Source organism: Hemiscyllium ocellatum, chromosome 33 (assembly GCF_020745735.1).
Source record: "Hemiscyllium ocellatum isolate sHemOce1 chromosome 33, sHemOce1.pat.X.cur, whole genome shotgun sequence".
NCBI classification, from domain to species: domain Eukaryota; kingdom Metazoa; phylum Chordata; class Chondrichthyes; order Orectolobiformes; family Hemiscylliidae; genus Hemiscyllium; species Hemiscyllium ocellatum.
In genome coordinates this window covers 24,644,774-24,667,763 of record NC_083433.1, presented here as the reverse complement: position 1 = coordinate 24,667,763, position 22,990 = coordinate 24,644,774, and the positions used below count along the sequence as shown (strand labels likewise).

Here is a 22,990-nt window from a genome sequence, read left to right as displayed (position 1 = left end):
TCCCAGGACATTGTGAAAAATCAACTTTCCTGCGTTTCCTTCGTCCAGAGATGTTGAAGACGGATGGGGCAGTGTCCGAGGCCAGGCCCCCGGCCCAGCCTGCAGGATCCTTGGGCTCGATTGCCTACCAGGCCCTGGCCAAATCTCGCGCGATCTTGGTTAAGCAGATAGAGGAGAAGCTGGCCCCGATCTCTATCGTGCTGCAGAAGCATGAACAGCAGCTGGGAGACCTGGAAAAGAGGACGGATGAGGTTGGACACAGAGGCACAGCGGTGGAAGCTGATACCGCTTCCTCTAAGGATAGGATCCAAGCATCGGAGGCTGAGGGCTGACCATACAGAGGTTTATAAAATCATGAGGAACATGAATAGGGTAAACAGCCAAGGTCTTTTCCCTGGGGTGTGGGAGTCCAGAACTAGAGGGCTTAGGTTTAGGGTGAGAGGGAAAAGATATAAAAGAGACCAAAGGGACAACATTTTCAGGCAGAAGGTGGTGTGTGTGTGTGGAATGAGCTGCCAGAGGAAGTGGTCGAGGCTGGTACAATTACATCATTTCAAAGGCATCTGGATGGGTATACGTATAGGAAGAGTTTGGAGGGAGATGGGCCGGGTGCTGGCAGGTGGGACTAGATTGGGTCGGGATATCTGTTCGACCGAGGGTGTGTTTGTGTGCTGTACATCTCTATGACTCGATGACTGGAAGTGTCAGTCTGAGTCAATCCGTTGTCTAGCTACGGGCAAGGTGACTCCATTGGATGATGTGAACCCAGCTGATGACCCCTTTGGCCAAAGCTAGAGAACATTCTGGAAGATCAGGGAAAAGAAGGATATGAACACACACCTGGATGCCAGTCCCTTAGCGAAGCCTTGACTGCGATCTGCAGCAGAGCTCTGACCATGTGCTCCAAACTTGTTGATAAAAGCCCGAGAGTGAGGGGGGCAAGCCATTCACCCCAGCAAGTCCACACTCAGCCTCTGATGAGCATCCCATCCAGGCCCAACCACTATCCTCTCAGCCTGCATTCCCCAAAGCCAATCCAGCGAACCTGCACATCTTTGGGCTGTGGGAGGAAAGCAAAGCACCCGCAGTAGCCCATGGAGAGAAGGTGCAAACTCGACACAAACAGAAAGCCAAGGGAGGAATCAAAGTCAGGTCCCCGATGCTGCGAGGCAGCAGTGCTACCCACTGAGCCACCATGCCAGCCCCAGGAGATTCTCAGCAGGTTTTCAGCCATTGTGTCTGTGCTGTCTGTTTCAGGGAATTCAGCTTTAATCCTGCAGATCCCCAAAAGAGCTGCGTAAGGCGACAGGGAACACCTCACCCTATCAACTGAATGCAGATAAGCAGTTGTTGGCAAAGCAGATTAAGGACAGACAAGGAAGAGTCAGACACCCCAGATGGGATTTGAACCCAGAACCCCTGGCTTAGGAGGCCAGTGCCTTATCCATTAGGCCACTGGAGCTGCACAGTTTCATGCAGCATGGCAGACTTTAAATACTGCGCCCTGACCTCTCATTGTGTGTTTTTGTGGATTTTCTCCTCTCAATGCACTGTGAGGATCCAAGATGGTGGTGATCTCGGACGATGGTGTTGCAGAGCTCGGCACCACAGCACAAGCGCCCAATCCGTTCCATCGCGATATCCTAGGAGTCTGAAAATGTTGTGGAGTCCCAGGACATTGTGAAAAATCAACTTTCCTGCGTTTCCTTCGTCCAGAGATGTTGAAGACGGATGGGGGCAGTGTCCGAGGCCAGGCCCCCGGCCCAGCCTGCAGGATCCTTGGGCTCGATTGCCTACCAGGCCCTGGCCAAATCTCGCGCGATCTTGGTTAAGCAGATAGAGGAGAAGCTGGCCCCGATCTCTATCGTGCTGCAGAAGCATGAACAGCAGCTGGGAGACCTGGAAAAGAGGACGGATGAGGTTGGACACAGAGGCACAGCGGTGGAAGCTGATACCGCTTCCTCTAAGGATAGGATCCAAGCATCGGAGGCTGAGGGCTGACCATACAGAGGTTTATAAAATCATGAGGAACATGAATAGGGTAAACAGCCAAGGTCTTTTCCCTGGGGTGTGGGAGTCCAGAACTAGAGGGCTTAGGTTTAGGGTGAGAGGGAAAAGATATAAAAGAGACCAAAGGGACAACATTTTCAGGCAGAAGGTGGTGTGTGTGTGTGGAATGAGCTGCCAGAGGAAGTGGTCGAGGCTGGTACAATTACATCATTTCAAAGGCATCTGGATGGGTATACGTATAGGAAGAGTTTGGAGGGAGATGGGCCGGGTGCTGGCAGGTGGGACTAGATTGGGTCGGGATATCTGTTCGACCGAGGGTGTGTTTGTGTGCTGTACATCTCTATGACTCGATGACTGGAAGTGTCAGTCTGAGTCAATCCGTTGTCTAGCTACGGGCAAGGTGACTCCATTGGATGATGTGAACCCAGCTGATGACCCCTTTGGCCAAAGCTAGAGAACATTCTGGAAGATCAGGGAAAAGAAGGATATGAACACACACCTGGATGCCAGTCCCTTAGCGAAGCCTTGACTGCGATCTGCAGCAGAGCTCTGACCATGTGCTCCAAACTTGTTGATAAAAGCCCGAGAGTGAGGGGGGCAAGCCATTCACCCCAGCAAGTCCACACTCAGCCTCTGATGAGCATCCCATCCAGGCCCAACCACTATCCTCTCAGCCTGCATTCCCCAAAGCCAATCCAGCGAACCTGCACATCTTTGGGCTGTGGGAGGAAAGCAAAGCACCCGCAGTAGCCCATGGAGAGAAGGTGCAAACTCGACACAAACAGAAAGCCAAGGGAGGAATCAAAGTCAGGTCCCCGATGCTGCGAGGCAGCAGTGCTACCCACTGAGCCACCATGCCAGCCCCAGGAGATTCTCAGCAGGTTTTCAGCCATTGTGTCTGTGCTGTCTGTTTCAGGGAATTCAGCTTTAATCCTGCAGATCCCCAAAAGGGCTGCGTAAGGCGACAGGGAACACCTCACCCTATCAACTGAATGCAGATAAGCAGTTGTTGGCAAAGCAGATTAAGGACAGACAAGGAAGAGTCAGACACCCCAGATGGGATTTGAACCCAGAACCCCTGGCTTAGGAGGCCAGTGCCTTATCCATTAGGCCACTGGAGCTGCACAGTTTCATGCAGCATGGCAGACTTTAAATACTGCGCCCTGACCTCTCATTGTGTGTTTTTGTGGATTTTCTCCTCTCAATGCACTGTGAGGATCCAAGATGGTGGTGATCTCGGACGATGGTGTTGCAGAGCTCGGCACCACAGCACAAGCGCCCAATCCGTTCCATCGCGATATCCTAGGAGTCTGAAAATGTTGTGGAGTCCCAGGACATTGTGAAAAATCAACTTTCCTGCGTTTCCTTCGTCCAGAGATGTTGAAGACGGATGGGGCAGTGTCCGAGGCCAGGCCCCCGGCCCAGCCTGCAGGATCCTTGGGCTCGATTGCCTACCAGGCCCTGGCCAAATCTCGCGCGATCTTGGTTAAGCAGATAGAGGAGAAGCTGGCCCCGATCTCTATCGTGCTGCAGAAGCATGAACAGCAGCTGGGAGACCTGGAAAAGAGGACGGATGAGGTTGGACACAGAGGCACAGCGGTGGAAGCTGATACCGCTTCCTCTAAGGATAGGATCCAAGCATCGGAGGCTGAGGGCTGACCATACAGAGGTTTATAAAATCATGAGGAACATGAATAGGGTAAACAGCCAAGGTCTTTTCCCTGGGGTGTGGGAGTCCAGAACTAGAGGGCTTAGGTTTAGGGTGAGAGGGAAAAGATATAAAAGAGACCAAAGGGACAACATTTTCAGGCAGAAGGTGGTGTGTGTGTGTGGAATGAGCTGCCAGAGGAAGTGGTCGAGGCTGGTACAATTACATCATTTCAAAGGCATCTGGATGGGTATACGTATAGGAAGAGTTTGGAGGGAGATGGGCCGGGTGCTGGCAGGTGGGACTAGATTGGGTCGGGATATCTGTTCGACCGAGGGTGTGTTTGTGTGCTGTACATCTCTATGACTCGATGACTGGAAGTGTCAGTCTGAGTCAATCCGTTGTCTAGCTACGGGCAAGGTGACTCCATTGGATGATGTGAACCCAGCTGATGACCCTTTGGCCAAAGCTAGAGAACATTCTGGAAGATCAGGGAAAAGAAGGATATGAACACACACCTGGATGCCAGTCCCTTAGCGAAGCCTTGACTGCGATCTGCAGCAGAGCTCTGACCATGTGCTCCAAACTTGTTCATAAAAGCCCGAGAGTGAGGGGGCAAGCCATTCACCCCAGCAAGTCCACACTCAGCCTCTGATGAGCATCCCATCCAGGCCCAACCACTATCCTCTCAGCCTGCATTCCCCAAAGCCAATCCAGCGAACCTGCACATCTTTGGGCTGTGGGAGGAAAGCAAAGCACCCGCAGTAGCCCATGGAGAGAAGGTGCAAACTCGACACAAACAGAAAGCCAAGGGAGGAATCAAAGTCAGGTCCCCGATGCTGCGAGGCAGCAGTGCTACCCACTGAGCCACCATGCCAGCCCCAGGAGATTCTCAGCAGGTTTTCAGCCATTGTGTCTGTGCTGTCTGTTTCAGGGAATTCAGCTTTAATCCTGCAGATCCCCAAAAGGGCTGCGTAAGGCGAACACCTCACCCTATCAACTGAATGCAGATAAGCAGTTGTTGGCAAAGCAGATTAAGGACAGACAAGGAAGAGTCAGACACCCCAGATGGGATTTGAACCCAGAACCCCTGGCTTAGGAGGCCAGTGCCTTATCCATTAGGCCACTGGAGCTGCACAGTTCCATGCAGCATGGCAGACTTTAAATACTGCGCCCTGACCTCTCATTGTGTGTTTTTGTGGATTTTCTCCTCTCAATGCACTGTGAGGATCCAAGATGGTGGTGATCTCGGACGATGGTGTTGCAGAGCTCGGCACCACAGCACAAGCGCCCAATCCGTTCCATCGCGATATCCTAGGAGTCTGAAAATGTTGTGGAGTCCCAGGACATTGTGAAAAATCAACTTTCCTGCGTTTCCTTCGTCCAGAGATGTTGAAGACGGATGGGGCAGTGTCCGAGGCCAGGCCCCCGGCCCAGCCTGCAGGATCCTTGGGCTCGATTGCCTACCAGGCCCTGGCCAAATCTCGCGCGATCTTGGTTAAGCAGATAGAGGAGAAGCTGGCCCCGATCTCTATCGTGCTGCAGAAGCATGAACAGCAGCTGGGAGACCTGGAAAAGAGGACGGATGAGGTTGGACACAGAGGCACAGCGGTGGAAGCTGATACCGCTTCCTCTAAGGATAGGATCCAAGCATCGGAGGCTGAGGGCTGACCATACAGAGGTTTATAAAATCATGAGGAACATGAATAGGGTAAACAGCCAAGGTCTTTTCCCTGGGGTGTGGGAGTCCAGAACTAGAGGGCTTAGGTTTAGGGTGAGAGGGGAAAAGATATAAAAGAGACCAAAGGGACAACATTTTCAGGCAGAAGGTGGTGTGTGTGTGTGGAATGAGCTGCCAGAGGAAGTGGTCGAGGCTGGTACAATTACATCATTTCAAAGGCATCTGGATGGGTATACGTATAGGAAGAGTTTGGAGGGAGATGGGCCGGGTGCTGGCAGGTGGGACTAGATTGGGTCGGGATATCTGTTCGACCGAGGGTGTGTTTGTGTGCTGTACATCTCTATGACTCGATGACTGGAAGTGTCAGTCTGAGTCAATCCGTTGTCTAGCTACGGGCAAGGTGACTCCATTGGATGATGTGAACCCAGCTGATGACCCCTTTGGCCAAAGCTAGAGAACATTCTGGAAGATCAGGGAAAAGAAGGATATGAACACACACCTGGATGCCAGTCCCTTAGCGAAGCCTTGACTGCGATCTGCAGCAGAGCTCTGACCATGTGCTCCAAACTTGTTGATAAAAGCCCGAGAGTGAGGGGGGCAAGCCATTCACCCCAGCAAGTCCACACTCAGCCTCTGATGAGCATCCCATCCAGGCCCAACCACTATCCTCTCAGCCTGCATTCCCCAAAGCCAATCCAGCGAACCTGCACATCTTTGGGCTGTGGGAGGAAAGCAAAGCACCCGCAGTAGCCCATGGAGAGAAGGTGCAAACTCGACACAAACAGAAAGCCAAGGGAGGAATCAAAGTCAGGTCCCCGATGCTGCGAGGCAGCAGTGCTACCCACTGAGCCACCATGCCAGCCCAGGAGATTCTCAGCAGGTTTTCAGCCATTGTGTCTGTGCTGTCTGTTTCAGGGAATTCAGCTTTAATCCTGCAGATCCCCAAAAGGGCTGCGTAAGGCGACAGGGAACACCTCACCCTATCAACTGAATGCAGATAAGCAGTTGTTGGCAAAGCAGATTAAGGACAGACAAGGAAGAGTCAGACACCCCAGATGGGATTTGAACCCAGAACCCCTGGCTTAGGAGGCCAGTGCCTTATCCATTAGGCCACTGGAGCTGCACAGTTTCATGCAGCATGGCAGACTTTAAATACTGCGCCCTGACCTCTCATTGTGTGTTTTTGTGGATTTTCTCCTCTCAATGCACTGTGAGGATCCAAGATGGTGGTGATCTCGGACGATGGTGTTGCAGAGCTCGGCACCACAGCACAAGCGCCCAATCCGTTCCATCGCGATATCCTAGGAGTCTGAAAATGTTGTGGAGTCCCAGGACATTGTGAAAAATCAACTTTCCTGCGTTTCCTTCGTCCAGAGATGTTGAAGACGGATGGGGCAGTGTCCGAGGCCAGGCCCCCGGCCCAGCCTGCAGGATCCTTGGGCTCGATTGCCTACCAGGCCCTGGCCAAATCTCGCGCGATCTTGGTTAAGCAGATAGAGGAGAAGCTGGCCCCGATCTCTATCGTGCTGCAGAAGCATGAACAGCAGCTGGGAGACCTGGAAAAGAGGACGGATGAGGTTGGACACAGAGGCACAGCGGTGGAAGCTGATACCGCTTCCTCTAAGGATAGGATCCAAGCATCGGAGGCTGAGGGCTGACCATACAGAGGTTTATAAAATCATGAGGAACATGAATAGGGTAAACAGCCAAGGTCTTTTCCCTGGGGTGTGGGAGTCCAGAACTAGAGGGCTTAGGTTTAGGGTGAGAGGGAAAAGATATAAAAGAGACCAAAGGGACAACATTTTCAGGCAGAAGGTGGTGTGTGTGTGTGGAATGAGCTGCCAGAGGAAGTGGTCGAGGCTGGTACAATTACATCATTTCAAAGGCATCTGGATGGGTATACGTATAGGAAGAGTTTGGAGGGAGATGGGCCGGGTGCTGGCAGGTGGGACTAGATTGGGTCGGGATATCTGTTCGACCGAGGGTGTGTTTGTGTGCTGTACATCTCTATGACTCGATGACTGGAAGTGTCAGTCTGAGTCAATCCGTTGTCTAGCTACGGGCAAGGTGACTCCATTGGATGATGTGAACCCAGCTGATGACCCCTTTGGCCAAAGCTAGAGAACATTCTGGAAGATCAGGGAAAAGAAGGATATGAACACACACCTGGATGCCAGTCCCTTAGCGAAGCCTTGACTGCGATCTGCAGCAGAGCTCTGACCATGTGCTCCAAACTTGTTGATAAAAGCCCGAGAGTGAGGGGGGCAAGCCATTCACCCCAGCAAGTCCACACTCAGCCTCTGATGAGCATCCCATCCAGGCCCAACCACTATCCTCTCAGCCTGCATTCCCCAAAGCCAATCCAGCGAACCTGCACATCTTTGGGCTGTGGGAGGAAAGCAAAGCACCCGCAGTAGCCCATGGAGAGAAGGTGCAAACTCGACACAAACAGAAAGCCAAGGGAGGAATCAAAGTCAGGTCCCCGATGCTGCGAGGCAGCAGTGCTACCCACTGAGCCACCATGCCAGCCCCAGGAGATTCTCAGCAGGTTTTCAGCCATTGTGTCTGTGCTGTCTGTTTCAGGGAATTCAGCTTTAATCCTGCAGATCCCCAAAAGAGCTGCGTAAGGCGACACCTCACCCTATCAACTGAATGCAGATAAGCAGTTGTTGGCAAAGCAGATTAAGGACAGACAAGGAAGAGTCAGACACCCCAGATGGGATTTGAACCCAGAACCCCTGGCTTAGGAGGCCAGTGCCTTATCCATTAGGCCACTGGAGCTGCACAGTTCCATGCAGCATGGCAGACTTTAAATACTGCGCCCTGACCTCTCATTGTGTGTTTTTGTGGATTTTCTCCTCTCAATGCACTGTGAGGATCCAAGATGGTGGTGATCTCGGACGATGGTGTTGCAGAGCTCGGCACCACAGCACAAGCGCCCAATCCGTTCCATCGCGATATCCTAGGAGTCTGAAAATGTTGTGGAGTCCCAGGACATTGTGAAAAATCAACTTTCCTGCGTTTCCTTCGTCCAGAGATGTTGAAGACGGATGGGGCAGTGTCCGAGGCCAGGCCCCCGGCCCAGCCTGCAGGATCCTTGGGCTCGATTGCCTACCAGGCCCTGGCCAAATCTCGCGCGATCTTGGTTAAGCAGATAGAGGAGAAGCTGGCCCCGATCTCTATCGTGCTGCAGAAGCATGAACAGCAGCTGGGAGACCTGGAAAAGAGGACGGATGAGGTTGGACACAGAGGCACAGCGGTGGAAGCTGATACCGCTTCCTCTAAGGATAGGATCCAAGCATCGGAGGCTGAGGGCTGACCATACAGAGGTTTATAAAATCATGAGGAACATGAATAGGGTAAACAGCCAAGGTCTTTTCCCTGGGGTGTGGGAGTCCAGAACTAGAGGGCTTAGGTTTAGGGTGAGAGGGAAAAGATATAAAAGAGACCAAAGGGACAACATTTTCAGGCAGAAGGTGGTGTGTGTGTGTGGAATGAGCTGCCAGAGGAAGTGGTCGAGGCTGGTACAATTACATCATTTCAAAGGCATCTGGATGGGTATACGTATAGGAAGAGTTTGGAGGGAGATGGGCCGGGTGCTGGCAGGTGGGACTAGATTGGGTCGGGATATCTGTTCGACCGAGGGTGTGTTTGTGTGCTGTACATCTCTATGACTCGATGACTGGAAGTGTCAGTCTGAGTCAATCCGTTGTCTAGCTACGGGCAAGGTGACTCCATTGGATGATGTGAACCCAGCTGATGACCCCTTTGGCCAAAGCTAGAGAACATTCTGGAAGATCAGGGAAAAGAAGGATATGAACACACACCTGGATGCCAGTCCCTTAGCGAAGCCTTGACTGCGATCTGCAGCAGAGCTCTGACCATGTGCTCCAAACTTGTTGATAAAAGCCCGAGAGTGAGGGGGGCAAGCCATTCACCCCAGCAAGTCCACACTCAGCCTCTGATGAGCATCCCATCCAGGCCCAACCACTATCCTCTCAGCCTGCATTCCCCAAAGCCAATCCAGCGAACCTGCACATCTTTGGGCTGTGGGAGGAAAGCAAAGCACCCGCAGTAGCCCATGGAGAGAAGGTGCAAACTCGACACAAACAGAAAGCCAAGGGAGGAATCAAAGTCAGGTCCCCGATGCTGCGAGGCAGCAGTGCTACCCACTGAGCCACCATGCCAGCCCCAGGAGATTCTCAGCAGGTTTCAGCCATTGTGTCTGTGCTGTCTGTTTCAGGGAATTCAGCTTTAATCCTGCAGATCCCCAAAAGAGCTGCGTAAGGCGACAGGGAACACCTCTCCCTATCAACTGAATGCAGATAAGCAGTTGTTGGCAAAGCAGATTAAGGACAGACAAGGAAGAGTCAGACACCCCAGATGGGATTTGAACCCAGAACCCCTGGCTTAGGAGGCCAGTGCCTTATCCATTAGGCCACTGGAGCTGCACAGTTCCATGCAGCATGGCAGACTTTAAATACTGCGCCCTGACCTCTCATTGTGTGTTTTTGTGGATTTTCTCCTCTCAATGCACTGTGAGGATCCAAGATGGTGGTGATCTCGGACGATGGTGTTGCAGAGCTCGGCACCACAGCACAAGCGCCCAATCCGTTCCATCGCGATATCCTAGGAGTCTGAAAATGTTGTGGAGTCCCAGGACATTGTGAAAAATCAACTTTCCTGCGTTTCCTTCGTCCAGAGATGTTGAAGACGGATGGGGCAGTGTCCGAGGCCAGGCCCCCGGCCCAGCCTGCAGGATCCTTGGGCTCGATTGCCTACCAGGCCCTGGCCAAATCTCGCGCGATCTTGGTTAAGCAGATAGAGGAGAAGCTGGCCCCGATCTCTATCGTGCTGCAGAAGCATGAACAGCAGCTGGGAGACCTGGAAAAGAGGACGGATGAGGTTGGACACAGAGGCACAGCGGTGGAAGCTGATACCGCTTCCTCTAAGGATAGGATCCAAGCATCGGAGGCTGAGGGCTGACCATACAGAGGTTTATAAAATCATGAGGAACATGAATAGGGTAAACAGCCAAGGTCTTTTCCCTGGGTGTGGGAGTCCAGAACTAGAGGGCTTAGGTTTAGGGTGAGAGGGAAAAGATATAAAAGAGACCAAAGGGACAACATTTTCAGGCAGAAGGTGGTGTGTGTGTGTGGAATGAGCTGCCAGAGGAAGTGGTCGAGGCTGGTACAATTACATCATTTCAAAGGCATCTGGATGGGTATACGTATAGGAAGAGTTTGGAGGGAGATGGGCCGGGTGCTGGCAGGTGGGACTAGATTGGGTCGGGATATCTGTTCGACCGAGGGTGTGTTTGTGTGCTGTACATCTCTATGACTCGATGACTGGAAGTGTCAGTCTGAGTCAATCCGTTGTCTAGCTACGGGCAAGGTGACTCCATTGGATGATGTGAACCCAGCTGATGACCCTTTGGCCAAAGCTAGAGAACATTCTGGAAGATCAGGGAAAAGAAGGATATGAACACACACCTGGATGCCAGTCCCTTAGCGAAGCCTTGACTGCGATCTGCAGCAGAGCTCTGACCATGTGCTCCAAACTTGTTGATAAAAGCCCGAGAGTGAGGGGGGCAAGCCATTCACCCCAGCAAGTCCACACTCAGCCTCTGATGAGCATCCCATCCAGGCCCAACCACTATCCTCTCAGCCTGCATTCCCCAAAGCCAATCCAGCGAACCTGCACATCTTTGGGCTGTGGGAGGAAAGCAAAGCACCCGCAGTAGCCCATGGAGAGAAGGTGCAAACTCGACACAAACAGAAAGCCAAGGGAGGAATCAAAGTCAGGTCCCCGATGCTGCGAGGCAGCAGTGCTACCCACTGAGCCACCATGCCAGCCCCAGGAGATTCTCAGCAGGTTTTCAGCCATTGTGTCTGTGCTGTCTGTTTCAGGGAATTCAGCTTTAATCCTGCAGATCCCCAAAAGAGCTGCGTAAGGCGACAGGGAACACCTCACCCTATCAACTGAATGCAGATAAGCAGTTGTTGGCAAAGCAGATTAAGGACAGACAAGGAAGAGTCAGACACCCCAGATGGGATTTGAACCCAGAACCCCTGGCTTAGGAGGCCAGTGCCTTATCCATTAGGCCACTGGAGCTGCACAGTTCCATGCAGCATGGCAGACTTTAAATACTGCGCCCTGACCTCTCATTGTGTGTTTTTGTGGATTTTCTCCTCTCAATGCACTGTGAGGATCCAAGATGGTGGTGATCTCGGACGATGGTGTTGCAGAGCTCGGCACCACAGCACAAGCGCCCAATCCGTTCCATCGCGATATCCTAGGAGTCTGAAAATGTTGTGGAGTCCCAGGACATTGTGAAAAATCAACTTTCCTGCGTTTCCTTCGTCCAGAGATGTTGAAGACGGATGGGGCAGTGTCCGAGGCCAGGCCCCCGGCCCAGCCTGCAGGATCCTTGGGCTCGATTGCCTACCAGGCCCTGGCCAAATCTCGCGCGATCTTGGTTAAGCAGATAGAGGAGAAGCTGGCCCCGATCTCTATCGTGCTGCAGAAGCATGAACAGCAGCTGGGAGACCTGGAAAAGAGGACGGATGAGGTTGGACACAGAGGCACAGCGGTGGAAGCTGATACCGCTTCCTCTAAGGATAGGATCCAAGCATCGGAGGCTGAGGGCTGACCATACAGAGGTTTATAAAATCATGAGGAACATGAATAGGGTAAACAGCCAAGGTCTTTTCCCTGGGGTGTGGGAGTCCAGAACTAGAGGGCTTAGGTTTAGGGTGAGAGGGAAAAGATATAAAAGAGACCAAAGGGACAACATTTTCAGGCAGAAGGTGGTGTGTGTGTGTGGAATGAGCTGCCAGAGGAAGTGGTCGAGGCTGGTACAATTACATCATTTCAAAGGCATCTGGATGGGTATACGTATAGGAAGAGTTTGGAGGGAGATGGGCGGGTGCTGGCAGGTGGGACTAGATTGGGTCGGGATATCTGTTCGACCGAGGGTGTGTTTGTGTGCTGTACATCTCTATGACTCGATGACTGGAAGTGTCAGTCTGAGTCAATCCGTTGTCTAGCTACGGGCAAGGTGACTCCATTGGATGATGTGAACCCAGCTGATGACCCCTTTGGCCAAAGCTAGAGAACATTCTGGAAGATCAGGGAAAAGAAGGATATGAACACACACCTGGATGCCAGTCCCTTAGCGAAGCCTTGACTGCGATCTGCAGCAGAGCTCTGACCATGTGCTCCAAACTTGTTGATAAAAGCCCGAGAGTGAGGGGGCAAGCCATTCACCCCAGCAAGTCCACACTCAGCCTCTGATGAGCATCCCATCCAGGCCCAACCACTATCCTCTCAGCCTGCATTCCCCAAAGCCAATCCAGCGAACCTGCACATCTTTGGGCTGTGGGAGGAAAGCAAAGCACCCGCAGTAGCCCATGGAGAGAAGGTGCAAACTCGACACAAACAGAAAGCCAAGGGAGGAATCAAAGTCAGGTCCCCGATGCTGCGAGGCAGCAGTGCTACCCACTGAGCCACCATGCCAGCCCCAGGAGATTCTCAGCAGGTTTTCAGCCATTGTGTCTGTGCTGTCTGTTTCAGGGAATTCAGCTTTAATCCTGCAGATCCCCAAAAGAGCTGCGTAAGGCGACAGGGAACACCTCACCCTATCAACTGAATGCAGATAAGCAGTTGTTGGCAAAGCAGATTAAGGACAGACAAGGAAGAGTCAGACACCCCAGATGGGATTTGAACCCAGAACCCCTGGCTTAGGAGGCCAGTGCCTTATCCATTAGGCCACTGGAGCTGCACAGTTCCATGCAGCATGGCAGACTTTAAATACTGCGCCCTGACCTCTCATTGTGTGTTTTTGTGGATTTTCTCCTCTCAATGCACTGTGAGGATCCAAGATGGTGGTGATCTCGGACGATGGTGTTGCAGAGCTCGGCACCACAGCACAAGCGCCCAATCCGTTCCATCGCGATATCCTAGGAGTCTGAAAATGTTGTGGAGTCCCAGGACATTGTGAAAAATCAACTTTCCTGCGTTTCCTTCGTCCAGAGATGTTGAAGACGGATGGGGCAGTGTCCGAGGCCAGGCCCCGGCCCAGCCTGCAGGATCCTTGGGCTCGATTGCCTACCAGGCCCTGGCCAAATCTCGCGCGATCTTGGTTAAGCAGATAGAGGAGAAGCTGGCCCCGATCTCTATCGTGCTGCAGAAGCATGAACAGCAGCTGGGAGACCTGGAAAAGAGGACGGATGAGGTTGGACACAGAGGCACAGCGGTGGAAGCTGATACCGCTTCCTCTAAGGATAGGATCCAAGCATCGGAGGCTGAGGGCTGACCATACAGAGGTTTATAAAAATCATGAGGAACATGAATAGGGTAAACAGCCAAGGTCTTTTCCCTGGGGTGTGGGAGTCCAGAACTAGAGGGCTTAGGTTTAGGGTGAGAGGGAAAAGATATAAAAGAGACCAAAGGGACAACATTTTCAGGCAGAAGGTGGTGTGTGTGTGTGGAATGAGCTGCCAGAGGAAGTGGTCGAGGCTGGTACAATTACATCATTTCAAAGGCATCTGGATGGGTATACGTATAGGAAGAGTTTGGAGGGAGATGGGCCGGGTGCTGGCAGGTGGGACTAGATTGGGTCGGGATATCTGTTCGACCGAGGGTGTGTTTGTGTGCTGTACATCTCTATGACTCGATGACTGGAAGTGTCAGTCTGAGTCAATCCGTTGTCTAGCTACGGGCAAGGTGACTCCATTGGATGATGTGAACCCAGCTGATGACCCCTTTGGCCAAAGCTAGAGAACATTCTGGAAGATCAGGGAAAAGAAGGATATGAACACACACCTGGATGCCAGTCCCTTAGCGAAGCCTTGACTGCGATCTGCAGCAGAGCTCTGACCATGTGCTCCAAACTTGTTGATAAAAGCCCGAGAGTGAGGGGGGCAAGCCATTCACCCCAGCAAGTCCACACTCAGCCTCTGATGAGCATCCCATCCAGGCCCAACCACTATCCTCTCAGCCTGCATTCCCCAAAGCCAATCCAGCGAACCTGCACATCTTTGGGCTGTGGGAGGAAAGCAAAGCACCCGCAGTAGCCCATGGAGAGAAGGTGCAAACTCGACACAAACAGAAAGCCAAGGGAGGAATCAAAGTCAGGTCCCCGATGCTGCGAGGCAGCAGTGCTACCCACTGAGCCACCATGCCAGCCCAGGAGATTCTCAGCAGGTTTTCAGCCATTGTGTCTGTGCTGTCTGTTTCAGGGAATTCAGCTTTAATCCTGCAGATCCCCAAAAGAGCTGCGTAAGGCGACAGGGAACACCTCACCCTATCAACTGAATGCAGATAAGCAGTTGTTGGCAAAGCAGATTAAGGACAGACAAGGAAGAGTCAGACACCCCAGATGGGATTTGAACCCAGAACCCCTGGCTTAGGAGGCCAGTGCCTTATCCATTAGGCCACTGGAGCTGCACAGTTCCATGCAGCATGGCAGACTTTAAATACTGCGCCCTGACCTCTCATTGTGTGTTTTTGTGGATTTTCTCCTCTCAATGCACTGTGAGGATCCAAGATGGTGGTGATCTCGGACGATGGTGTTGCAGAGCTCGGCACCACAGCACAAGCGCCCAATCCGTTCCATCGCGATATCCTAGGAGTCTGAAAATGTTGTGGAGTCCCAGGACATTGTGAAAAATCAACTTTCCTGCGTTTCCTTCGTCCAGAGATGTTGAAGACGGATGGGGCAGTGTCCGAGGCCAGGCCCCCGGCCCAGCCTGCAGGATCCTTGGGCTCGATTGCCTACCAGGCGCTGGCCAAATCTCGCGCGATCTTGGTTAAGCAGATAGAGGAGAAGCTGGCCCCGATCTCTATCGTGCTGCAGAAGCATGAACAGCAGCTGGGAGACCTGGAAAAGAGGACGGATGAGGTTGGACACAGAGGCACAGCGGTGGAAGCTGATACCGCTTCCTCTAAGGATAGGATCCAAGCATCGGAGGCTGAGGGCTGACCATACAGAGGTTTATAAAATCATGAGGAACATGAATAGGGTAAACAGCCAAGGTCTTTTCCCTGGGGTGTGGGAGTCCAGAACTAGAGGGCTTAGGTTTAGGGTGAGAGGGAAAAAGATATAAAAGAGACCAAAGGGACAACATTTTCAGGCAGAAGGTGGTGTGTGTGTGTGGAATGAGCTGCCAGAGGAAGTGGTCGAGGCTGGTACAATTACATCATTTCAAAGGCATCTGGATGGGTATACGTATAGGAAGAGTTTGGAGGGAGATGGGCCGGGTGCTGGCAGGTGGGACTAGATTGGGTCGGGATATCTGTTCGACCGAGGGTGTGTTTGTGTGCTGTACATCTCTATGACTCGATGACTGGAAGTGTCAGTCTGAGTCAATCCGTTGTCTAGCTACGGGCAAGGTGACTCCATTGGATGATGTGAACCCAGCTGATGACCCCTTTGGCCAAAGCTAGAGAACATTCTGGAAGATCAGGGAAAAGAAGGATATGAACACACACCTGGATGCCAGTCCCTTAGCGAAGCCTTGACTGCGATCTGCAGCAGAGCTCTGACCATGTGCTCCAAACTTGTTGATAAAAGCCCGAGAGTGAGGGGGGCAAGCCATTCACCCCAGCAAGTCCACACTCAGCCTCTGATGAGCATCCCATCCAGGCCCAACCACTATCCTCTCAGCCTGCATTCCCCAAAGCCAATCCAGCGAACCTGCACATCTTTGGGCTGTGGGAGGAAAGCAAAGCACCCGCAGTAGCCCATGGAGAGAAGGTGCAAACTCGACACAAACAGAAAGCCAAGGGAGGAATCAAAGTCAGGTCCCCGATGCTGCGAGGCAGCAGTGCTACCCACTGAGCCACCATGCCAGCCCAGGAGATTCTCAGCAGGTTTTCAGCCATTGTGTCTGTGCTGTCTGTTTCAGGGAATTCAGCTTTAATCCTGCAGATCCCCAAAAGAGCTGCGTAAGGCGACAGGGAACACCTCACCCTAACAACTGAATGCAGATAAGCAGTTGTTGGCAAAGCAGATTAAGGACAGACAAGGAAGAGTCAGACACCCCAGATGGGATTTGAACCCAGAACCCCTGGCTTAGGAGGCCAGTGCCTTATCCATTAGGCCACTGGAGCTGCACAGTTCCATGCAGCATGGCAGACTTTAAATACTGCGCCCTGACCTCTCATTGTGTGTTTTTGTGGATTTTCTCCTCTCAATGCACTGTGAGGATCCAAGATGGTGGTGATCTCGGACGATGGTGTTGCAGAGCTCGGCACCACAGCACAAGCGCCCAATCCGTTCCATCGCGATATCCTAGGAGTCTGAAAATGTTGTGGAGTCCAGGACATTGTGAAAAATCAACTTTCCTGCGTTTCCTTCGTCCAGAGATGTTGAAGACGGATGGGGCAGTGTCCGAGGCCAGGCCCCCGGCCCAGCCTGCAGGATCCTTGGGCTCGATTGCCTACCAGGCCCTGGCCAAATCTCGCGCGATCTTGGTTAAGCAGATAGAGGAGAAGCTGGCCCCGATCTCTATCGTGCTGCAGAAGCATGAACAGCAGCTGGGAGACCTGGAAAAGAGGACGGATGAGGTTGGACACAGAGGCACAGCGGTGGAAGCTGATACCGCTTCCTCTAAGGATAGGATCCAAGCATCGGAGGCTGAGGGCTGACCATACAGAGGTTTATAAAATCATGAGGAACATGAATAGGGTAAACAGCCAAGGTCTTTTCCCTGGGGTGTGGGAGTCCAGAACTAGAGGGCTTAGGTTTAGGGTGAGAGGGAAAAGATATAAAAGAGACCAAAGGGACAACATTTTCAGGCAGTAGGTGGTGTGTGTGTGTGGAATGAGCTGCCAGAGGAAGTGGTCGAGGCTGGTACAATTACATCATTTCAAAGGCATCTGGATGGGTATACGTATAGGAAGAGTTTGGAGGGAGATGGGCCGGGTGCTGGCAGGTGGGACTAGATTGGGTCGGGATATCTGTTCGACCGAGGGTGTGTTTGTGTGCTGTACATCTCTATGACTCGATGACTGGAAGTGTCAGTCTGAGTCAATCCGTTGTCTAGCTACGGGCAAGGTGACTCCATTGGATGATGTGAACCCAGCTGATGACCCCTTTGGCCAAAGCTAGAGAACATTCTGGAAGATCAGGGAAAAGAAGGATATGAACACACACCTGGATGCCAGTCCCTTAGCGAAGCCTTGACTGCGATCTGCAGCAGAGCTCTGACCATGTGCTCCAAACTTGTTGATAAAAGCCCGAGAGTGAGGGGGGCAAGCCATTCACCCCAGCAAGTCCACACTCAGCCTCTGATGAGCATCCCATCCAGGCCCAACCACTATCCTCTCAGCCTGCATTCCCCAAAGCCAATCCAGCGAACCTGCACATCTTTGGGCTGTGGGAGGAAAGCAAAGCACCCGCAGTAGCCCATGGAGAGAAGGTGCAAACTCGACACAAACAGAAAGCCAAGGGAGGAATCAAAGTCAGGTCCCCGATGCTGCGAGGCAGCAGTGCTACCCACTGAGCCACCATGCCAGCCCCAGGAGATTCTCAGCAGGTTTTCAGCCATTGTGTCTGTGCTGTCTGTTTCAGGGAATTCAGCTTTAATCCTGCAGATCCCCAAAAGAGCTGCGTAAGGCGACAGGGAACACCTCACCCTATCAACTGAATGCAGATAAGCAGTTGTTGGCAAAGCAGATTAAGGACAGACAAGGAAGAGTCAGACACCCCAGATGGGATTTGAACCCAGAACCCCTGGCTTAGGAGGCCAGTGCCTTATCCATTAGGCCACTGGAGCTGCACAGTTCCATGCAGCATGGCAGACTTTAAATACTGCGCCCTGACCTCTCATTGTGTGTTTTTGTGGATTTTCTCCTCTCAATGCACTGTGAGGATCCAAGATGGTGGTGATCTCGGACGATGGTGTTGCAGAGCTCGGCACCACAGCACAAGCGCCCAATCCGTTCCATCGCGATATCCTAGGAGTCTGAAAATGTTGTGGAGTCCCAGGACATTGTGAAAAATCAACTTTCCTGCGTTTCCTTCGTCCAGAGATGTTGAAGACGGATGGGGCAGTGTCCGAGGCCAGGCCCCCGGCCCAGCCTGCAGGATCCTTGGGCTCGATTGCCTACCAGGCCCTGGCCAAATCTCGCGCGATCTTGGTTAAGCAGATAGAGGAGAAGCTGGCCCCGATCTCTATCGTGCTGCAGAAGCATGAACAGCAGCTGGGAGACCTGGAAAAGAGGACGGATGAGGTTGGACACAGAGGCACAGCGGTGGAAGCTGATACCGCTTCCTCTAAGGATAGGATCCAAGCATCGGAGGCTGAGGGCTGACCATACAGAGGTTTATAAAATCATGAGGAACATGAATAGGGTAAACAGCCAAGGTCTTTTCCCTGGGGTGTGGGAGTCCAGAACTAGAGGGCTTAGGTTTAGGGTGAGAGGGAAAAGATATAAAAGAGACCAAAGGGACAACATTTTCAGGCAGAAGGTGGTGTGTGTGTGTGGAATGAGCTGCCAGAGGAAGTGGTCGAGGCTGGTACAATTACATCATTTCAAAGGCATCTGGATGGGTATACGTATAGGAAGAGTTTGGAGGGAGATGGGCCGGGTGCTGGCAGGTGGGACTAGATTGGGTCGGGATATCTGTTCGACCGAGGGTGTGTTTGTGTGCTGTACATCTCTATGACTCGATGACTGGAAGTGTCAGTCTGAGTCAATCCGTTGTCTAGCTACGGGCAAGGTGACTCCATTGGATGATGTGAACCCAGCTGATGACCCCTTTGGCCAAAGCTAGAGAACATTCTGGAAGATCAGGGAAAAGAAGGATATGAACACACACCTGGATGCCAGTCCCTTAGCGAAGCCTTGACTGCGATCTGCAGCAGAGCTCTGACCATGTGCTCCAAACTTGTTGATAAAAGCCCGAGAGTGAGGGGGGCAAGCCATTCACCCCAGCAAGTCCACACTCAGCCTCTGATGAGCATCCCATCCAGGCCCAACCACTATCCTCTCAGCCTGCATTCCCCAAAGCCAATCCAGCGAACCTGCACATCTTTGGGCTGTGGGAGGAAAGCAAAGCACCCGCAGTAGCCCATGGAGAGAAGGTGCAAACTCGACACAAACAGAAAGCCAAGGGAGGAATCAAAGTCAGGTCCCCGATGCTGCGAGGCAGCAGTGCTACCCACTGAGCCACCATGCCAGCCCCAGGAGATTCTCAGCAGGTTTTCAGCCATTGTGTCTGTGCTGTCTGTTTCAGGGAATTCAGCTTTAATCCTGCAGATCCCCAAAAGAGCTGCGTAAGGCGACAGGGAACACCTCACCCTATCAACTGAATGCAGATAAGCAGTTGTTGGCAAAGCAGATTAAGGACAGACAAGGAAGAGTCAGACACCCCAGATGGGATTTGAACCCAGAACCCCTGGCTTAGGAGGCCAGTGCCTTATCCATTAGGCCACTGGAGCTGCACAGTTCCATGCAGCATGGCAGACTTTAAATACTGCGCCCTGACCTCTCATTGTGTGTTTTTGTGGATTTTCTCCTCTCAATGCACTGTGAGGATCCAAGATGGTGGTGATCTCGGACGATGGTGTTGCAGAGCTCGGCACCACAGCACAAGCGCCCAATCCGTTCCATCGCGATATCCTAGGAGTCTGAAAATGTTGTGGAGTCCCAGGACATTGTGAAAAATCAACTTTCCTGCGTTTCCTTCGTCCAGAGATGTTGAAGACGGATGGGGCAGTGTCCGAGGCCAGGCCCCCGGCCCAGCCTGCAGGATCCTTGGGCTCGATTGCCTACCAGGCCCTGGCCAAATCTCGCGCGATCTTGGTTAAGCAGATAGAGGAGAAGCTGGCCCCGATCTCTATCGTGCTGCAGAAGCATGAACAGCAGCTGGGAGACCTGGAAAAGAGGACGGATGAGGTTGGACACAGAGGCACAGCGGTGGAAGCTGATACCGCTTCCTCTAAGGATAGGATCCAAGCATCGGAGGCTGAGGGCTGACCATACAGAGGTTTATAAAATCATGAGGAACATGAATAGGGTAAACAGCCAAGGTCTTTTCCCTGGGGTGTGGGAGTCCAGAACTAGAGGGCTTAGGTTTAGGGTGAGAGGGAAAAGATATAAAAGAGACCAAAGGGACAACATTTTCAGGCAGAAGGTGGTGTGTGTGTGTGGAATGAGCTGCCAGAGGAAGTGGTCGAGGCTGGTACAATTACATCATTTCAAAGGCATCTGGATGGGTATACGTATAGGAAGAGTTTGGAGGGAGATGGGCCGGGTGCTGGCAGGTGGGACTAGATTGGGTCGGGATATCTGTTCGACCGAGGGTGTGTTTGTGTGCTGTACATCTCTATGACTCGATGACTGGAAGTGTCAGTCTGAGTCAATCCGTTGTCTAGCTACGGGCAAGGTGACTCCATTGGATGATGTGAACCCAGCTGATGACCCCTTTGGCCAAAGCTAGAGAACATTCTGGAAGATCAGGGAAAAGAAGGATATGAACACACACCTGGATGCCAGTCCCTTAGCGAAGCCTTGACTGCGATCTGCAGCAGAGCTCTGACCATGTGCTCCAAACTTGTTGATAAAAGCCCGAGAGTGAGGGGGGCAAGCCATTCACCCCAGCAAGTCCACACTCAGCCTCTGATGAGCATCCCATCCAGGCCCAACCACTATCCTCTCAGCCTGCATTCCCCAAAGCCAATCCAGCGAACCTGCACATCTTTGGGCTGTGGGAGGAAAGCAAAGCACCCGCAGTAGCCCATGGAGAGAAGGTGCAAACTCGACACAAACAGAAAGCCAAGGGAGGAATCAAAGTCAGGTCCCCGATGCTGCGAGGCAGCAGTGCTACCCACTGAGCCACCATGCCAGCCCCAGGAGATTCTCAGCAGGTTTTCAGCCATTGTGTCTGTGCTGTCTGTTTCAGGGAATTCAGCTTTAATCCTGCAGATCCCCAAAAGAGCTGCGTAAGGCGACAGGGAACACCTCACCCTATCAACTGAATGCAGATAAGCAGTTGTTGGCAAAGCAGATTAAGGACAGACAAGGAAGAGTCAGACACCCCAGATGGGATTTGAACCCAGAACCCCTGGCTTAGGAGGCCAGTGCCTTATCCATTAGGCCACTGGAGCTGCACAGTTCCATGCAGCATGGCAGACTTTAAATACTGCGCCCTGACCTCTCATTGTGTGTTTTTGTGGATTTTCTCCTCTCAATGCACTGTGAGGATCCAAGATGGTGGTGATCTCGGACGATGGTGTTGCAGAGCTCGGCACCACAGCACAAGCGCCCAATCCGTTCCATCGCGATATCCTAGGAGTCTGAAAATGTTGTGGAGTCCCAGGACATTGTGAAAAATCAACTTTCCTGCGTTTCCTTCGTCCAGAGATGTTGAAGACGGATGGGGCAGTGTCCGAGGCCAGGCCCCCGGCCCAGCCTGCAGGATCCTTGGGCTCGATTGCCTACCAGGCCCTGGCCAAATCTCGCGCGATCTTGGTTAAGCAGATAGAGGAGAAGCTGGCCCCGATCTCTATCGTGCTGCAGAAGCATGAACAGCAGCTGGGAGACCTGGAAAAGAGGACGGATGAGGTTGGACACAGAGGCACAGCGGTGGAAGCTGATACCGCTTCCTCTAAGGATAGGATCCAAGCATCGGAGGCTGAGGGCTGACCATACAGAGGTTTATAAAATCATGAGGAACATGAATAGGGTAAACAGCCAAGGTCTTTTCCCTGGGGTGTGGGAGTCCAGAACTAGAGGGCTTAGGTTTAGGGTGAGAGGGAAAAGATATAAAAGAGACCAAAGGGACAACATTTTCAGGCAGAAGGTGGTGTGTGTGTGTGGAATGAGCTGCCAGAGGAAGTGGTCGAGGCTGGTACAATTACATCATTTCAAAGGCATCTGGATGGGTATACGTATAGGAAGAGTTTGGAGGGAGATGGGCCGGGTGCTGGCAGGTGGGACTAGATTGGGTCGGGATATCTGTTCGACCGAGGGTGTGTTTGTGTGCTGTACATCTCTATGACTCGATGACTGGAAGTGTCAGTCTGAGTCAATCCGTTGTCTAGCTACGGGCAAGGTGACTCCATTGGATGATGTGAACCCAGCTGATGACCCCTTTGGCCAAAGCTAGAGAACATTCTGGAAGATCAGGGAAAAGAAGGATATGAACACACACCTGGATGCCAGTCCCTTAGCGAAGCCTTGACTGCGATCTGCAGCAGAGCTCTGACCATGTGCTCCAAACTTGTTGATAAAAGCCCGAGAGTGAGGGGGGCAAGCCATTCACCCCAGCAAGTCCACACTCAGCCTCTGATGAGCATCCCATCCAGGCCCAACCACTATCCTCTCAGCCTGCATTCCCCAAAGCCAATCCAGCGAACCTGCACATCTTTGGGCTGTGGGAGGAAAGCAAAGCACCCGCAGTAGCCCATGGAGAGAAGGTGCAAACTCGACACAAACAGAAAGCCAAGGGAGGAATCAAAGTCAGGTCCCCGATGCTGCGAGGCAGCAGTGCTACCCACTGAGCCACCATGCCAGCCCCAGGAGATTCTCAGCAGGTTTTCAGCCATTGTGTCTGTGCTGTCTGTTTCAGGGAATTCAGCTTTAATCCTGCAGATCCCCAAAAGAGCTGCGTAAGGCGACAGGGAACACCTCACCCTATC

General features: G+C 52.4%; 13 non-coding genes across 13 annotated transcripts; all 13 read right to left on the bottom strand.

Moving 5' to 3' along the window:
* Positions 1-1,389: 1,389 nt before the first annotated feature.
* Positions 1,390-1,462, bottom strand: trnar-ccu (transfer RNA arginine (anticodon CCU)). Its single transcript has one exon. It is a non-coding gene; the product is annotated as a tRNA-Arg (tRNA).
* Positions 1,463-3,058: 1,596 nt separating this feature from the next.
* On the bottom strand, positions 3,059-3,131 carry trnar-ccu (transfer RNA arginine (anticodon CCU)). Its single transcript has one exon. It is a non-coding gene; the product is annotated as a tRNA-Arg (tRNA).
* A 1,587-nt stretch (positions 3,132-4,718) lies between these two features.
* Positions 4,719-4,791, bottom strand: trnar-ccu (transfer RNA arginine (anticodon CCU)). Its single transcript has one exon. It is a non-coding gene; the product is annotated as a tRNA-Arg (tRNA).
* Positions 4,792-6,386: 1,595 nt separating this feature from the next.
* On the bottom strand, positions 6,387-6,459 carry trnar-ccu (transfer RNA arginine (anticodon CCU)). The gene has a single exon. It is a non-coding gene; the product is annotated as a tRNA-Arg (tRNA).
* A 1,588-nt stretch (positions 6,460-8,047) lies between these two features.
* trnar-ccu (transfer RNA arginine (anticodon CCU)) lies at positions 8,048-8,120 on the bottom strand. The gene has a single exon. It is a non-coding gene; the product is annotated as a tRNA-Arg (tRNA).
* Positions 8,121-9,714: 1,594 nt separating this feature from the next.
* On the bottom strand, positions 9,715-9,787 carry trnar-ccu (transfer RNA arginine (anticodon CCU)). Its single transcript has one exon. It is a non-coding gene; the product is annotated as a tRNA-Arg (tRNA).
* A 1,593-nt stretch (positions 9,788-11,380) lies between these two features.
* Positions 11,381-11,453, bottom strand: trnar-ccu (transfer RNA arginine (anticodon CCU)). Its single transcript has one exon. It is a non-coding gene; the product is annotated as a tRNA-Arg (tRNA).
* Positions 11,454-13,046: 1,593 nt separating this feature from the next.
* Positions 13,047-13,119, bottom strand: trnar-ccu (transfer RNA arginine (anticodon CCU)). The gene has a single exon. It is a non-coding gene; the product is annotated as a tRNA-Arg (tRNA).
* A 1,594-nt stretch (positions 13,120-14,713) lies between these two features.
* Positions 14,714-14,786, bottom strand: trnar-ccu (transfer RNA arginine (anticodon CCU)). The gene has a single exon. It is a non-coding gene; the product is annotated as a tRNA-Arg (tRNA).
* Positions 14,787-16,381: 1,595 nt separating this feature from the next.
* Positions 16,382-16,454, bottom strand: trnar-ccu (transfer RNA arginine (anticodon CCU)). The gene has a single exon. It is a non-coding gene; the product is annotated as a tRNA-Arg (tRNA).
* Positions 16,455-18,048: 1,594 nt separating this feature from the next.
* On the bottom strand, positions 18,049-18,121 carry trnar-ccu (transfer RNA arginine (anticodon CCU)). The gene has a single exon. It is a non-coding gene; the product is annotated as a tRNA-Arg (tRNA).
* A 1,595-nt stretch (positions 18,122-19,716) lies between these two features.
* On the bottom strand, positions 19,717-19,789 carry trnar-ccu (transfer RNA arginine (anticodon CCU)). Its single transcript has one exon. It is a non-coding gene; the product is annotated as a tRNA-Arg (tRNA).
* Positions 19,790-21,384: 1,595 nt separating this feature from the next.
* On the bottom strand, positions 21,385-21,457 carry trnar-ccu (transfer RNA arginine (anticodon CCU)). Its single transcript has one exon. It is a non-coding gene; the product is annotated as a tRNA-Arg (tRNA).
* Between the last annotated feature and the right edge of the window lie 1,533 nt (positions 21,458-22,990).